The sequence below is a fragment of the Zingiber officinale genome, chromosome 9A, assembly GCF_018446385.1.
Source record: "Zingiber officinale cultivar Zhangliang chromosome 9A, Zo_v1.1, whole genome shotgun sequence".
NCBI lineage: Eukaryota > Viridiplantae > Streptophyta > Magnoliopsida > Zingiberales > Zingiberaceae > Zingiber > Zingiber officinale.
In genome coordinates this window covers 3,317,610-3,333,761 of record NC_056002.1, presented here as the reverse complement: position 1 = coordinate 3,333,761, position 16,152 = coordinate 3,317,610, and the positions used below count along the sequence as shown (strand labels likewise).

The following is a 16,152-nucleotide window of genomic DNA, read 5'->3' as shown; positions in this document are numbered from 1 at the left end:
ATGATGAAATTACAAATAGAAATAGAAAAATATAGAAAATGTTGAGCTTGGATGGATGGATGGATGTGACTGAAAGGTTTGAACAATCTATTAGAAATTGGTATCAAAACTCAAGAACTACGGATCTAGAATACCTCAATCTAGAAACAAAGGACTCGTTAAAAGGAATTTCCAATAATATTGGTGTTATTTACGATCGGTTGCTATTACATTCAAAAGTCTCTATATCTGAATACAAGACTCTTTTCAGCCTGATAAAGCAGAATCACTTGGAGATTTCTCAGAATTTGCAGGATCTTCTTAAAGAGCAAAAGAAAATACAACAAGCAGTTCTGCAATTACAGAAGGAGATACTGCAGCAAAAGCCTTTTACTGCAAAAGACATTAAGGAGTTGGTCTTGGAAATCACCAAACAACCAAAGCTTATTGAGGAAAAAGCATTAGCTCTTGCTGAAGAATCAAAAAGACAAATCAAGCAAATTGAGGAAATAATGCATGAAGTAAAAAGGCAAGTGTCATGAACTTTCCTCTTTCATCAAAAACAAAAGATTATGATGAAGCTTTAAGTAATACTGAGGAAATTAGTTCACCTGCTGTCGGTTTTGTTATTGCAAAAGACGCAACAAATAAGGATATCAACAGACAGAACAATACTATAATTGATCTACTGTTAAAAATTAACAATAAGTTAGATCAATTATTGGCAAAACCCGTTTCCAGTAATACTGAGCAGGTACTAAATCTTGCTAAGCAATTAGAAGGTCTTACTTTGGGAAAAGCAAAAAGGAAAGAGCCCTTCTACGTATATCAAGATCCTTTGAAGATATATAAGCAAGAAAAAGAAAAGCTCAATGGCGACAAGGAATAGACCAACTATTTCTGAAAGAAGCATTACAAAAACTACTGAACCGGTAACTTCTTCTCAAGAGGACCAGATTAGAAGTTACAGAAGAATGGCAAAGCTTCAGTATGAAGCCCAGAGAAGGCTAAGCAATTCAAGGGGATCAAGAACACTTGAATGTCAATTAAATCCTGAAGCTGAACTAGAACTTTCTCAGAGACAGAGAGCCTCATTAGTTCCAGCGGAAACTTTATATTCAACAAACTGGTCGGAACCACGACACAGAGTTTATCATCACTACTCAGAAACAAGAATTTTGGTGACCGGAGGACAGCAAAACCTTCCCCTGATAAATCAAGAAAGTTATTCCATATTACGACAGGAAGGTATGCAGCTAATCCATCTTGGGTTAGTAATGATTAGAGTTCATGCTTTACACCGCAGGAATGCTGGAGTAAATGCCCTAGTTGTCCTTCGAGACACACGATGGAGAGATGATAGATCCATCATCGGCACAATGGAAGTTGACCTTTTTGGAGGTACACAGTTAGTCTATATAGCCCCTAATATACTGATTAGTGTTGAAGATTTCTTTCATCACATAGAATTGGCTATACAAACTCACAAATATGAGGAATGGAATACAGCTGAGTCAAATTTACTGATTACACGAGGATTAATTGGAAGGCTAACAAATACAAGTTATGCTGGTTTTAAATATAATGTGCAAAATGTGGCAGATTACTTGGCTAGTGTTGGAATCCATGCAGTAACAGCATCACCAAGAACAATCACTGAATTACAAGGGATGAGATGGATCTTACAACCACCAGCAACATCTCAAATCAGAAATCCTCAAGAGGTAAGGACCTCAACCTTAATGGATGGCTCTATTTCACTATCCTTTCAGGGATACCAAGCTGCTAAAAATCCTCAAGCAAGAAGATTAAGCAGCTTCGATATAGAGGAAACCCGAAATGAAGGAGAAGAAGAATTTACAGGGGTATTTATTTCTTTTATTGAAGAATATGGACAACCTGATACTACTGAAAGGTGGGATACCCTTGGAGAACCTAGCGGAAGGTATGATTATTATGTTAATTATACAACACCTCTAATTCAACCTTTCATTCCTGCAACAAAACCATCATGGGGAGACGAGGATGAAGATGAAGACAAGTACACTAATAATGAAGCTGTTTTTCCAAGTATTTGGGAAGACACCCCATGGGAGGATGATCTTTATTTTGAAATTGAAGACCTACCAGAAGAACCTTATCCTGATGAAGAAGAGGAAGAAGAACGAGAAGCTTATTTTCTTGGGTTAGAGGACCTGGAAAATGATTATCCAACAATTTCTCCGACATCTGTGTTATTAGGAGAAAATCAGGCATTACCTATTCATTGGGACAACAGTGATGATGAATCAAATAACTACGGGCAAAAGCAGAGCAATAATGGAGTGCTACACAAAGTATCACTGAAGGAGTAAATGAATTAACTATCCAAGATGACACCACCTCGGTTGAAGGTACGAAACCTAATGAATGGTTACCTTATACTAATTATACAGATGAAGCAGCCCATATGGGAACAAATTCATTAATGGAGCAATTAGAAGCATTGGACTATCCAATTCTACGAAGTATGGTGAACCAAGCAACAAATGAAAATGCACTATCCAGTACCAGTGCAATCTCCAGGTATAACCCTCCCCAAGAACCTTTAATGGGTCAAGTGAATTATCCTCCTGCGCAGATAAACACAAGAATTGAACCAGTAGAAGCACCTATAATGGTAAATGGAAGGTTCAAGCCATGAGGATTTAATCACCAGCCATGGACATTACCATCAGCACAAACAAATGATGGTGCAATCTTGATTTTACCAGAAGACATTGGGCAATATTCTGAAGTAATTTCATGATGGGAATCAATCACGAACAACCTAGTCAATCAAAAAACCTAGCTGGACAATTCACAGAAGGTACAATTTATTGAAAATCTTTTAGGGGAGAATGAAAAGAAAATGTGGATTCAGTGGCGTATGGCATACGCTGCAGAATATGAGGCCCTTATACAAATGGCCGGTGAAACGCAGAATATTTTATCTGCAATCAGAAGATCCTTTCTATTGGAGGATCCATATCAAGGTTCCACAGTGGAACAAGATCAAGCTTATATAGACATTGAACGTTTAACATGCAATAGCATGAAGGATATTTTTAATTACTTAAATGACTATAAGGTATTGGCAGCAAAGTCAGGACGGATGTTCATAAGTCCAGAATTATCAGATAAGTTATTCAGGAAGATGCCACCCATTATTGGAAATGAAATTGAAGCGGCTTTCAAATCCAAATACCCTGCTAATCAGGTTGGTGTTATTCCAAGAATACATTTCACATATCAATATTTGGCTGAAATTTGTAAAAGGCTGCCATACAGAAGAGTGTTAAAGATCTAGCCTTCTGCAACAAAATACCTATACATGGGTATTATAACAAACAGAAGAAATTTGGTTTACGAAAAGCCAGAACATATAAACTATGTTAATTTGATAGAAAGACTTGTATTCAAGTGGTTTACCTTTATCCTCTTTATCATATGGGGGAATAATTTCATGCTTTTTGAGAGTTAATGTTTTATTCAGATAAAATGGTCCACATGCTGGGCATACTGTCATCTTGCAAATTAAGCAGTGTATTCGCATGGAATCTGTGGTAATTAATTTGCATAATGTGCAGCATACATACTTACTATCAGTGATAACCTAATTTTCTTCCCACTGATGTTGGCAATTCTTCATTTTTTCCCCAACAAAGACTTGGCTTCTCCAGCACCAGTTTTCAGCTCCCGGCATAAAAATAGTTTCCTGCATCCAAGGTGTATCATCTAGAATCAAATTAACATAGTTTGGACCTATTTCTCCTTCTGAAAAAGAACAAATAGCGTCAGAGTCAGCTTCATTAAGATCAACTGAAAGAATGTCATAGTCTGAAGGTAAGTCTAGCTGATCTAATACAGCTGCCCTGGCTATATTGCCTGTCTGCTTTTTGCAATCTCTAGCAAAATGTCCAGGCTCTCCACAAATAAAACATTTACACTTCTTCTGCTGGTCCGCCTTCTTCTTTTTGAATACCCGTACATGAGAGTCATGTGGTTTACCTTTATATGTTCTGGCTTTTCGTAAACCAAATTTCTTCTGTTTGTTATAATACCCATGTATAGGTATTTTGTTGCAGAAGGCTAGATCTTTAACACTCTTCTGTATGCCAGCCTTTTTACAAATTTCAGCCAAATATTGATATGTGAAATGTATTCTTGGAATAACACCAACCTGATTAGCAGGGTATTTGGATTTGAAAGCCGCTTCAATTTCATTTCCAATAATGGGTGGCATCTTCCTGAATAACTTATCTGATAATTCTGGACTTATGAACATCCGTCCTGACTTTGCTACCAATACCTTATAGTCACTTAAGTAATTAAAAATATCCTTCATACTATTGCATGTTAAACGTTCAATGTCTATATAAGCTTGATCTTGTTCCACTGTGGAACCTTGATACGGATCCTCCAATAGAAAGGATCTTCTGATTGCAGATAAAATATTCTTCGTTTCACCGGCCATTTGTATAAGGGCCTCATATTCTACAGCGTATGTCAGACGCCACTGAATCCACATTTTCTTTTCATTCTCCCCTAAAAGATTTTCAATAAATTGTACCTTCTGTGAATTGTCCAGCCAGGTTTTCTGATTGACTAGGTTGTTCGTGATTGATTCCCATCTTGAAATTACTTTAGAATATTGTCCAATGTGTTCTGGTAAAATCAAGATTGCACCATCATTTGTTTGTGCTGATGGTAATGTCCATGGCTGGTGATTAAATCCTCGTGGCTTGAACCTTCCATTTACCATTACAGGTGCTTCTACTGGTTCAATTCTTGTGTTTATCTGCGCAGGAGGATAATTCACTTGACCCATTAAAGGTTCTTGGGGAGGGTTATACCTGGAGATTGCACTGGTACTGGATAGTGCATTTTCATTTGTTGCTTGGTTCACCATACTTCGTAGAATTGGATAGTCCAATGCTTCTAATTGCTCCATTAATGAATTTGTTCCCATATGGGTTGCTTCATCTGTATAATTAGTATAAGGTAACCATTCATTAGGTTTCGTACCTTCAACCGAGGTGGTGTCATCTTGGATAGTTAATTCATTTACTCCTTCAGTGATACTTTGTGTAGCACTCCATTATTGCTCTGCTTTTGCCAGTAGTTATTTGATTCATCATCACTGTTGTCCCAATGAATAGGTAATGCCTGATTTTCTCCTAATAACACAGATGTCGGAGAAATTGTTGGATAATCATTTTCCAGGTCCTCTAACCCAAGAAAATAAGCTTCTCGTTCTTCTTCCTCTTCTTCATTAGGATAAGGTTCTTCTAGTAGGTCTTCAATTTCAAAATAAAGATCATCCTCCCATGGGGTGTCTTCCCAAATACTTGGAAAAACAGCTTCATTATTAGTGTACTTGTCTTCATCTTCATCCTCGTCTCCCCATGATGGTTTTGTTGCAGGAAAGAAAGGTTGAATTGGAGGTGCTGTATAATTAACATAATAATTATACCTTCCGCTAGGTTATCCAAGGGTATCCCACCTTTCAGTAGTATCAGGTTGTCCATATTCTTCAATAAAAGAAATAAATACCCCTGCAAATTCTTCTTCTCCTTCATTTCGAGTTTCCTCTGTATCGAAGCTGCTTAATCTTCTTGCTTGAGGATTTTTAGCAGCTTAGTATCCCTGAAAGGATAGTGAAATAGAGCCATCCATTAAGGTTGAGGTCCTTACCTCTTGAGGATTTCTGATTTGAGATGTTGCTGGTGGTTGTAAGATCCATCTCATCCCTTGTAATTCAGTGATTGTTCTTGGTGATGCTGTTACTGCATGGATTCCAACACTAGCCAAGTAATCTACCACATTTTGCACATTATATTTAAAACCAGCATAACTTGTATTTGTTAGCCTTCCAATTAATCCTCGTGTAATCAGTAAATTTGACTCAACTGTATTCCATTCCTCATATTTGTGAGTTTGTATAGCCAATTCTATGTGATGAAAGAAATCTTCAACACTAATCAGTATATTAGGGGCTATATAGACTAACTGTGTACCTCCAAAAAGGTCAACTTCCATTGTGCCGATGATGGATCTATCATCTCTCCATCGTGTGTCTCGAAGGACAACTAGGGCATTTACTCCAGCATTCCTGCGGTGTAAAGCATGAACTCTAATCATTACTAACCCAAGATGGATTAGCTGCATACCTTCCTGTCGTAATATAGAATAACTTTCTTGATTTATCAGGGGAAGGTTTTGCTGTCCTCCGGTCACCAAAATTCTTGTTTCTGAGTAGTGATGATAAACTCTGTGTCGTGGTTCCGACCAGTTTGTTGAATATAAAGTTTCCGCTGGAACTAATGAGGCTCTCTGTCTCTGAGAAAGTTCTAGTTCAGCTTCAGGATTTAATTAACATTCAAGTGTTCTTGATCCCCTTGAATTGCTTAGCCTTCTCTGGGCTTCATACTGAAGCCTTGCCATTCTTCTGTAACTTCTAATCTGGTCCTCTTGAGAAGAAGTTACCGGTTCAGTAGTTTTTGTAATGCTTCTTTCAGAAATAGTTGGTCTATTCCTTGTCGCCATTGAGCTTTTCTTTTTCTTGCTTATATATCTTCAAAGGATCTTGATATACGTAGAAGGGCTCTTTCCTTTTTGCTTTTCCCAAAGTAAGACCTTCTAATTGCTTAGCAAGATTTAGTACCTGCTCAGTATTACTGGAAACGGGTTTTGCCAATAATTGATCTAACTTATTGTTAATTTTTAACAGTAGATCAATTATAGTATTGTTCTGTCTGTTGATATCCTTATTTGTTGCGTCTTTTGCAATAACAAAACCGACAGCAGGTGAACTAATTTCCTCAGTATTACTTAAAGCTTCATCATAATCTTTTGTTTTTGATGAAAGAGGAAAGTTCATGACACTTGCCTTTTTACTTCATGCATTATTTCCTTAATTTGCTTGATTTGTCTTTTTGATTCTTCAGCAAGAGCTAATGCTTTTTCCTCAATAAGCTTTGGTTGTTTGGTGACTTCCAAGACCAACTCCTTAATGTCTTTTGCAGTTAAAGGCGTCTGCTGCAGTATCTCCTTCTGTAATTGCAGAACTGCTTGTTGTATTTTCTTTTGCTCTTTAAGAAGATCCTGCAAATTCTGAGAAATCTCCAAGTGATTCTGCTTTATCAGGCTGAAAAGAGTCTTGTATTCAGATATAAAGACTTTTGAATGTAATAGCAACCGATCGTAAATAACACTAATATTATTGGAAATTCCTTTTAACGAGTCCTTTGTTTCTAGATTGAGGTATTCTAGATCCGTAGTTCTTGAGTTTTGATACCTATTTCAGATAGACAGACAGACAGACAGACAACACTTGATTCTTAGTAGAGCTCCGGATATTTTCCGTGTGTTCTGCTAAGAGCTTACAAAGGGTTTATATAGGCTAAGTGATAAGATAGATGAGTAAGACCGGGTGCTCGAAGGGCCCCATCGCATCTTATCTCTTCTTACTTTCACGTGCCTGATACCCTAATTATTAAAAGTTGTAGGCCAAAACAAGTGGCCGCACTTAGTTTTACAATACCGTCTAAGAAAAGGAATGCTCCCCTAGGCTCAATTCCTTTTCGTACGGGTATTTATAAAAGGTGGTGTCGGTGGGAGTAAAGCCAAGATTGTTTTTCCAAGAATACTTTGATTGTAGTGGGGGCATCTTTTGTTTCGTCCATTGAGCTGTCCACTTGTCTGATTAATTTGATCTGTCTTTCTGGTAGGCATCCTTCAGTAGTGATGTGATGCACAAGTCGTGATAGTGCATCAACCAACTCATTGTTGATCCCTCCTATATGCTCAAATTTGATTTCTACTCCTGTTCCAGTAATATAGTCGATAAATGAGATCCACCAGACCCGAGAAGGCTTATTACTGACCGTTTTATTGAAAAACTTGATGATTGCGTGACAATCCGTCCTTAAGGTTATTTCCTTCTGGTCCAGGTAGTAAATTTTAATGGTTGTTAGGGCATCCATACATGCATAAATTTCTGCATCAATTGTAGCCTTGATTACTGGGAATTTTCCACTGGCATAAGCACATATTTTTTCCATGCTTCTGGGATCAAATTTTGTTTTTTCCCATTTGCATACCCCTCCCCATCCTTCCATACATCCGTCTGTTTCAATTATGATGTAGGCGTCTGAAGGTGGTAGCTCTAAATCGGGCAATTTCTAGACTAATGCCTTGACTTCTTTGATTATAGCCCAATCAGAGGATTTGAAACGTCGATCACCATGTGGAGATGTTTTTGAATAAAGGGTCCCAATAATTTACTTAAATTTGGAATATGAGACCTAGCATAGTTAAGAATACCAAGGAATGACCTTAACCCCTTTAAGGTGGTGAGAGTTTCTTCATTAAAATCAATAATTTTCTTGATAATATGCTGCTGGAGCTTAATCTTCCGATTTCCTATAATAACGCCCAAGAATTCAATTTATGGTTGAGCAATTTTCATTTTGGTAGGAGAAAGAATTAATCCCTCCTTATGACAGATGTCCAGCATTTTACCCAGGTGTTGATAATGTAGTTCTTCATTAGTAGAGAAAATTAAGATGTCATCAATATAAACTACCAAGAAATCCTCGCAACCTTGGAAACAATTATCCATTTTGCGCTGAAAAATAGCCGGCACATTTTTTAACCCGAAAGGCATAACTAGCCATTCATATAATCCTTGCGGGACTAGAAAGGTTGTCCATGTAACGGATTCAGGGTTCATCATGACCTGATGAAATCCATATTTCAGGTTAAATTTAGAAAAAACCTTGCTGCCTCCAATCTTCTTTAAAATAAGATTAATGCCCAGTAAAGAATATTGATCCTTATAGGTGTTATCATTGAGCGTTTTGTAGTTGAAAACAAGTCTTTCCTTGCCTTTCTTCTCCTAGCCTGTTACAGGATCTATAGTAGTTCCAGATTGAACAATAAAGGCCATGGTCCGATGCCGACTTACACTGGGTCTGATGACCTTTAGTTTTAATAGGGTCTCTATATGGATTTTGAAAGAGGCCTCCATAGCAGGGGTGATGTGCTTCAAAGGTTTATCCTGTATAGTAATATCAGGATTAATAATATCCACGGTGCATAGTTCCTTATTTCTCTACCAATGCTCCAGGGGATTTTCCCCGATAAATCCAGCTTCCTTTAATCGTTGGAGTAATGGTGCAAACTGTATCTTGAAATCTATTCCCGCCAATACTGGTTGTCTTGGTAGGAATAATTCTTCGTGAAGGTTAAGATACTCATCCTCATTCATATCCAGCTCTAGTATTGCTTTTGCTGAAACATATACTTCAGGAGAGGTATTAATAGTAGTAATTTCTTTGTAAAATGTTACCTCTGTTCCTTCTATTCTCAAACTTCTTGCCATAGCCTTGATGAAATTACACCCGATCAGCATTTGGATTCCATCTTTAAGATTCATCTCCAGCTGGTAGGTGAAGGGAATCCGAAATTTATGTATACCGATGGTCATGAAGTCATTCTTCACCTTCTTTGTTGATTCTTGCTGAGAATTTATTCCGGAAAAGATTACTTTATAGCTAATCTCTTCAAATGCATTTCTTGGTAATGCATCCTTACAGATACAACAGGTAGTAGCTCCTGTATCCAGTATTGCTTGCACCTTTGTATCAGCTACTCCAGGAATTTGAATAGTTACCTCCATATTATATAAACGATTTATAAGAGATTTTCCTGCTGCTGCAAGTATCAGTTCTTGACTTGTTGATGGTTGAGTTTCCGTGGTCGAGCCAAAAGATCCCGTTGCTCTGGTTGTTTCTTCCAAATTTTCGACCTCCATAATAGATGGGGTCATAATTTTTTCGAATACCAGTTGTGCAATTCAACTGCCATGTTCAAGAGATAGGGTTAGATTAGAAATATTATAAATAAGTATTCGTACCTCCCCCGAAAATCAGAATCAATGGCACCAGCATTGATTAGAAAATTGAGTTGAAACGCAACCCCAGATCTAGGTGCGATTCTAGCTTAGTATCCGTCTGAAAACTCTATGCTCAGTCCTGTCTTTATAAGGCACTGTTGATGTCACGAAATATGGACTTCCTCATCTATGAAAATATCATATCTAGTTGCTCCATGTGTTTGCCGAATTGGTAGTACTGCCGTTGGTGTGATCCTCTTGACTTTAATAAAGAGGTTGTCTGCTGCGATAGGAGTTTCTTGATTAATGGCTATTTCTGTTCTTTGCTCAGCCGTTCTTTTGTCCAAAGTACTTCGTAAATATTGGGTCTAATCCAGTAAGTCTTGTATCATTCGGTCTTCTTTTTCATATGGTGGGAATTCTTTTTAAAGACCAAAGTCTTGTTTAAGTAGAATGGGCCACAAGCAGGACATACTGTCATCCTGTAGAGTAAGCAATGTATGCGCATAGTGATCCTGTCCGAACGGCTGACTCAACGGACGTTGGGCACGTGGCGCTCCGGTTGCGGATGTGGGTCTTCGACTGGTCGTACGAAGCTCCGGCGACCCTGCACAAAAGTCGGGTCGGGAAGGGGTTCCCGACGGCGACCCTCCGACGCTCAAGTCAGGCAAGCAAATGATAAAGAAGGTGGCTCCAAAACTTGTAGAATGCGTACCTCCGGCGAAGTCTGCGGCTCTTTATATAGAGCGGTGAAAGAGCCTCTACACGCCCACCGAGGCGCGTATGTGTCCGCAGCCCATACCTCGGTATGTGTTTGTCAGAAAGCTTACCTGACGCCATACTGCAACAGTCCCATCGCGCCTTCGATGGGACAACAAGACACCCCGCTGTCTGACTAGGAGTATGGCTTAGCCATATGACTTGACGGCTGTCAGAAGATGTTCCTGTTCTCCTTTACCCACCTTCGGCCGGGACGTACGTCTAGCCGGCTGGACGGAGACCATCGTCCGGACGGCCTTCATCCTACGGCCGGGCGGCACGCCTCACGCCTCGCCGCGCTGAAATCGGGAGACTTCCGCGAGTGCCTTCCGGCTCAGACATTGTTTCATCGAGGCCGGAACCCCAACTTTAGTCGGGCGCCTCGCCTATTCACCGTTGGTCTCGCTTATCCGATCGGCCACTGGCCTTGACCCAACGTGGCATGGACACCTCGAATGGGGTCCCCTGCTCTAACCGCCGGATCACTTGCCCCGAGTCTAGTCGAAGGAGGCGAAGTCCGACCGATCGATCGCCGATCCGATCGAGCAATGATCTCGATTAGGCCGCCGCTGCATAGGATACTCATCCGCTCGGCGATCTTGTCGTGCCTTGTGTTCTCTTGGAATCCATGTCCGATGCTTCCCCACCACCCATCACGTGCTCGCGACGGTAAGGAGCTCATTAAACGCGGCCATATCCCGCCGACACGTGGCGATCGTGCGTTTGTCAGAGTATGGCGGTGGCGTCACTTCCGAGACATCCGCCATTCAAATGAAAATTGATGATGACCTCGTTATCGACGACTGGATCGGATGGTGGTTGCTCCCGGGCGGCGATATAAAGCCTGCGACTGTTTCCGCCGCATTGTTGCTTCATCCTCCTCCCGCCTCCTCTCTTTTCTCCGGCGACCTCGCCCTCAACTCTTCGGCAACCCCAAGCTCCCGTCGATCATCTTTCTTGCTCGTAAGACCCTCTTTCTCGCTCACGTTTTCTTCTTTCTGTTAATCGCTTTCTTCGTCGGTTTCCTCCATTCCTTGCTCGAACCTTCCTTCTTGGTCCCGTATTCTTGTCTTTCGACCATGACTAGCACCTCGCAGACCGGTGGCCCGGTCCATGGTACACGACCACGGAGAGCCGTTGACGAGGAGGACGCGCTGCATCTCGCTCGGACTTACGACATTCCTTCCGACCACCAAATAGTATTAGCCACACCACCGATCGGCCTCACGAACCGCCGCCCGACAGTTCTTTTTTTCCGAGACCAATTTTTGGCCGGGCTACGCTTCCCACCCCATAAAATTTTCTTGCAAGTTTGCAATTATTTCGCATCCCGCCGGCCAATCGTTCCGAACTCCGTAAGGTCACGAAAGGGTGATAATTTTATTCGTCGAACGGCATCCCCTCGACCCTAAGATTTTCCACTACTTTTTTATCCCAAGCAAGCCGAGTGGAGCACCTTTGTTTTCCAGTCTAGGATAGGTTTCGTCCTCTTCGATAACATGCCGAGCTCCAACAAACATCGAAGGAGTATTTTTCTATATACGCTTCCCGAGCGCCAACTTTTCGCACAGTGGCGACGGCGATGCCAACAAGAACCGAGCTCGGAAATTTAGAGGCGACGCGCTTACCTTCACGCAATTTAACGGCTGGTTGGTCGCCATCATATTGATTCCTTCCGGAGTGATGCACATATTCGGCTTGTCTTCTACCCCACCGATCGCCTTGCAGCATGAGTAAGCGATTCTCATCCCTCCTTTTCTTTTGTTCTAATTGATTTAATCTTTGTTTCGCAGCTGAAGTCATGTGGCGTGCTAAGGCGATCGAGAAGCTCAATTGAAAGCCGCCGATCGAGGCGGTGAAGAACAAGGAGGTCGCCGAGCGGGGCCTCGATCTAGCCGATCCGACCGGCGAATCAGGCGAGGGGACTCAGGATGCCTTAGCAGCTACTACCTCTCACGACGAGGCAGCGGGCGACACGGAACCTTCCCAAGCCGAGGTGGAGGGTCGTTCGGCCGATGATGTTCCACTAGTCACTCGGAAGTGCCGACGCTCGGAATCTGCATCTGCCTCAATTCCGCTGGATGAGCCACAGCCCGAGCGGGGCGCGGATGCTCCGGTGTTGTCCGGGACTGTTTCCCTAGAGAGCACCCCGACCCCACATGGCTCTCCGAGGGCAAGTTCTGAGGTGCCGCCGTCCAGCCCTTCAAGAACTTGGGCGAGCTTCCTTCCTCGCCCACCGGTGGGCCATCCGGTAAGGCCGATGCTTCTCGAGATGAGCCGAGCGGCTCAAATTTAATAAAACCGCCCCGCCTCCCTCGAGAGGAATATATGGTGCCGACGGCCTGGTCCCCGAGCAGATCACCAAGCCCTCTTGCAAAGCTTGGAGGACGCCTACCGAATAAAGCGATGACTCGGCGACAAAGAACCTTCAACAAAGCCACCGGTATGCTCTTTTCCTTTGTTCGTATTGAATTAAGTTTTAACCTGCTCACTTTGCTCAGAGAACTGGTGGAGCAGATCGCTAGCAACGGGGCCGAAATGAGGATGAATTGAAAACTCAAAGCCGGGGACAAACCAATGACCGCCCGAGAAGGCCAAAATTATCGAAGCCGAACGGAAACGGGCCCGATCTAGCGAGCAAGGTCGTTCGGCTCGAATCGATGGTCAAACAACGAGATAAGGATATCAAGACGGCGATCACTCGGAAGCGCCAGGCCATCGATGACATGGATCGAATGAAGGTGGAGATCAGAGGGCTGGAGCAACGCATCAAGGATCTGGATGCTCTTCTGGCCACCGAGAAGGAGAGCCGCTCGGCCGATCTTCAAAGATTTGATGGAGAATTGAAGGATCTCCAAGCTGCCAGCGACGCTGCCCACGCCGAGCTCAAAGAGTATCAAAAGGGGGAGTCGGCTCGCTCCGACGAGGTGAGGAAGGCATTCGTCCGCTCGGATGCCTTTGGGGAGAAATTTACTGACAAGATCTCCCTCACCTTTGAAGAGGCGATCAAAGCGGCTGTGGATCACTTAAATGCCAAAGGCCACCTGCCCGCCGAGCTGACCATCCCTCCCGAGGACCTCGCGACCGTGATGGGCGCCATCCTTGATGCTCTTTTTGATTTCGACGCATGAGGAGTGTTTCTTATGAACTTTTTTGTATCCCCGCCGTTCGGCCAAACTTATCTTTGCTGAAACTTCCTTGTGCTTAATAGATAATCCTTTACTTTCCTTCAGCTTTTGTTTTGGCAAGAAATTTTCCTCTCATCATAACTGAAGTGTTCTTTAAAACTCTTCCGCTCGGCACCACGCTCTATCAGACAAGTCGATTGTCTTTAATAATGTCTTTCATTATGCGACTGAGCAGCCGTTCGGCGCGCGAACGTCACTTGTTCACTTGCTCGCATTTTTAATTCCGATTAACCATCTTTTGCTTCGCGCCTTACCTCAAAGGGGTTTTCGCTAGATTTTTGCACGCGAGCCGCTCGGACGTTTATAAACGACGACTCGTCTCTCGATATTTAACGTCGGAGCTCGACGGCCTTCCGCTCGGACGTTTATAGACGCCGGCTCGTCTCTCGATATTTAACGTCGGAGTTCAACGGCCTTCCGCACGCATATGGACGCCGCGGCTCTCGATATTTAACGCCGGAGCTCGACGGTCTTCCGCCGGACGCTTATAGACGCCGGCCTGTCTCTAACGCCGAGCTCGACGGTCTTCCGCCCGACGCTTATGGACGCCGCTCGCCTCGATATTTAACGCCGAGTTCGACGGCCTTCCGCCGGACGCTTATAGACGCCACTGCCTCTCGATATTTAACGCCTGAGCTCGACGGTCTTCCGCCGGACGCTTATAGACGCCGGCCCATCTCGATATTTAACGCCTGAGCTCGACGGTCTTCCGCCGACGGTCTTCCGCTCGGTCGCTATATTTAACGCCTGAGCTCGACGGCCTTCCGTAGACGCCGGCTCGTGCCTCGATATTTAACGTCGGAGCTCGACGGCCTTCAAGGCTACTTTTAACACAGCGAAGATATTTGCCATCTTTATAATTTTGCTTCCTGCATTACATGGACATAGGCGACCGAAATGTGTATAACTTTACATTTAGCGCACCTTCCCCAATGGATATCGATTCCTACCGAACGGCTCTGGTCTCCTTCGCCGAGCTGCCTTGATAACATACTCGCCGAACGGCTCGGGCCTTTCGCCGAGCTGCTCTTGATACTATACCTCCTACCGAATGGCTAGGGGCCTTTGCTCGTCGAGCTGCTCTGATATTATACCTCCTACCGAACGGGGCTCGCTCGTCGAGCTGCTCGATATTATACTCCTACAACGGCCGGCCTTCGCTCGCCGAGCTGCCTCGATATTATACTCCTACCGAACGCTGGCTTCGTCACGAGCTGCTCGATATTATACTCCTACCAACGGCTCAGTGGCCTTCGCTCACGAGCGCTGGCTCGGATATTATACCACCCCAACGGCTCGGGCCTTCGCTCGTCGAGCGCCGTTTGATATTATACCTACCGGGCCTTCGCTCGTCGAGCTGCCTTGATACTATACACCACGAAGATAGCCGCCTACCGATAATACCAATTGCTCACATTATAACATTTTGCCTTCCATTTCAAATATACAACCAAACGGAAAATATACAAGACATATTCTATTGGTGCACCTTTCACCCTGCCTGCATAAGCTGGAGATAATTTGCGCTCACGGTGGATCCAAGTGCCAATCCATCTTCATACGCTCGGCTCGCCCACCCAACTTCCTCAGATGTGGTCGATTCATCGCTCGACATCAAACTCCCGCCTTGAGGTTCCGTATGAGGGCTTGCATAAGTCAATTCGGGAGACGGCATCCGCTGAGGGAAATGAGATCTGGCAGCTTCCGCCGGAGAAGGCCCGCCTGAGGGCCTTGCCTTTTCTGTTGTCTCACTGGTATTTCATCCGACGAAGATCCCCGATCACATTCACCGCCACAAGATTAGAGGCGCCCATAGGCCCGACGGAATAGAACCAGAATCGTGGTGTTTCCGCTGACCACCAGACCGACCGCTGCTTCTCCTACCGCCTACCGTTACCTTCGCTTGCTCCACAAGTCATGCCCTTATCTCGATCGTAGCGCCGAGTTCCTCCGCCGAAAGCGTTACCGTGTTGTCGCCCGTACCGCCCATTGCTTCCGCTCGACGCAGGAGCTCCCACGCACGGCGCTAAATCGATCCCGTCCGAACGGCCGACTCAACGAACCGGGCACGTGGCGCCTCCCATGGATGGGTCTTCGACCGGTCGATAAGCTCCCGGCGACCAAGACAGAAGTCGGGCCGAAGGGGTTCCCGCACCTCCGACGCCAAATCGTGCAAGCAAATGATAAAGAAGGTGGCTCCAAAATCAGAGAATGCGCACCTCCCAAGTCTACTACCTTTATATGAGCGTGAAAGAGCCTCACACGCCCACCGAGGCGCCAGAGTGTCCGCAACCCATACCCTGGTAT

The 16,152-nt window shown here is 43.7% G+C and overlaps 1 protein-coding gene across 2 annotated transcripts in view; it reads right to left on the bottom strand.

Annotated features, from left to right (window-relative positions):
• Nucleotides 1-16,152, bottom strand: part of LOC122020218 (CSC1-like protein At1g32090) — a 39,511-nt gene that overhangs the window by 8,223 nt on the left and 15,136 nt on the right. The window lies entirely within an intron of this gene.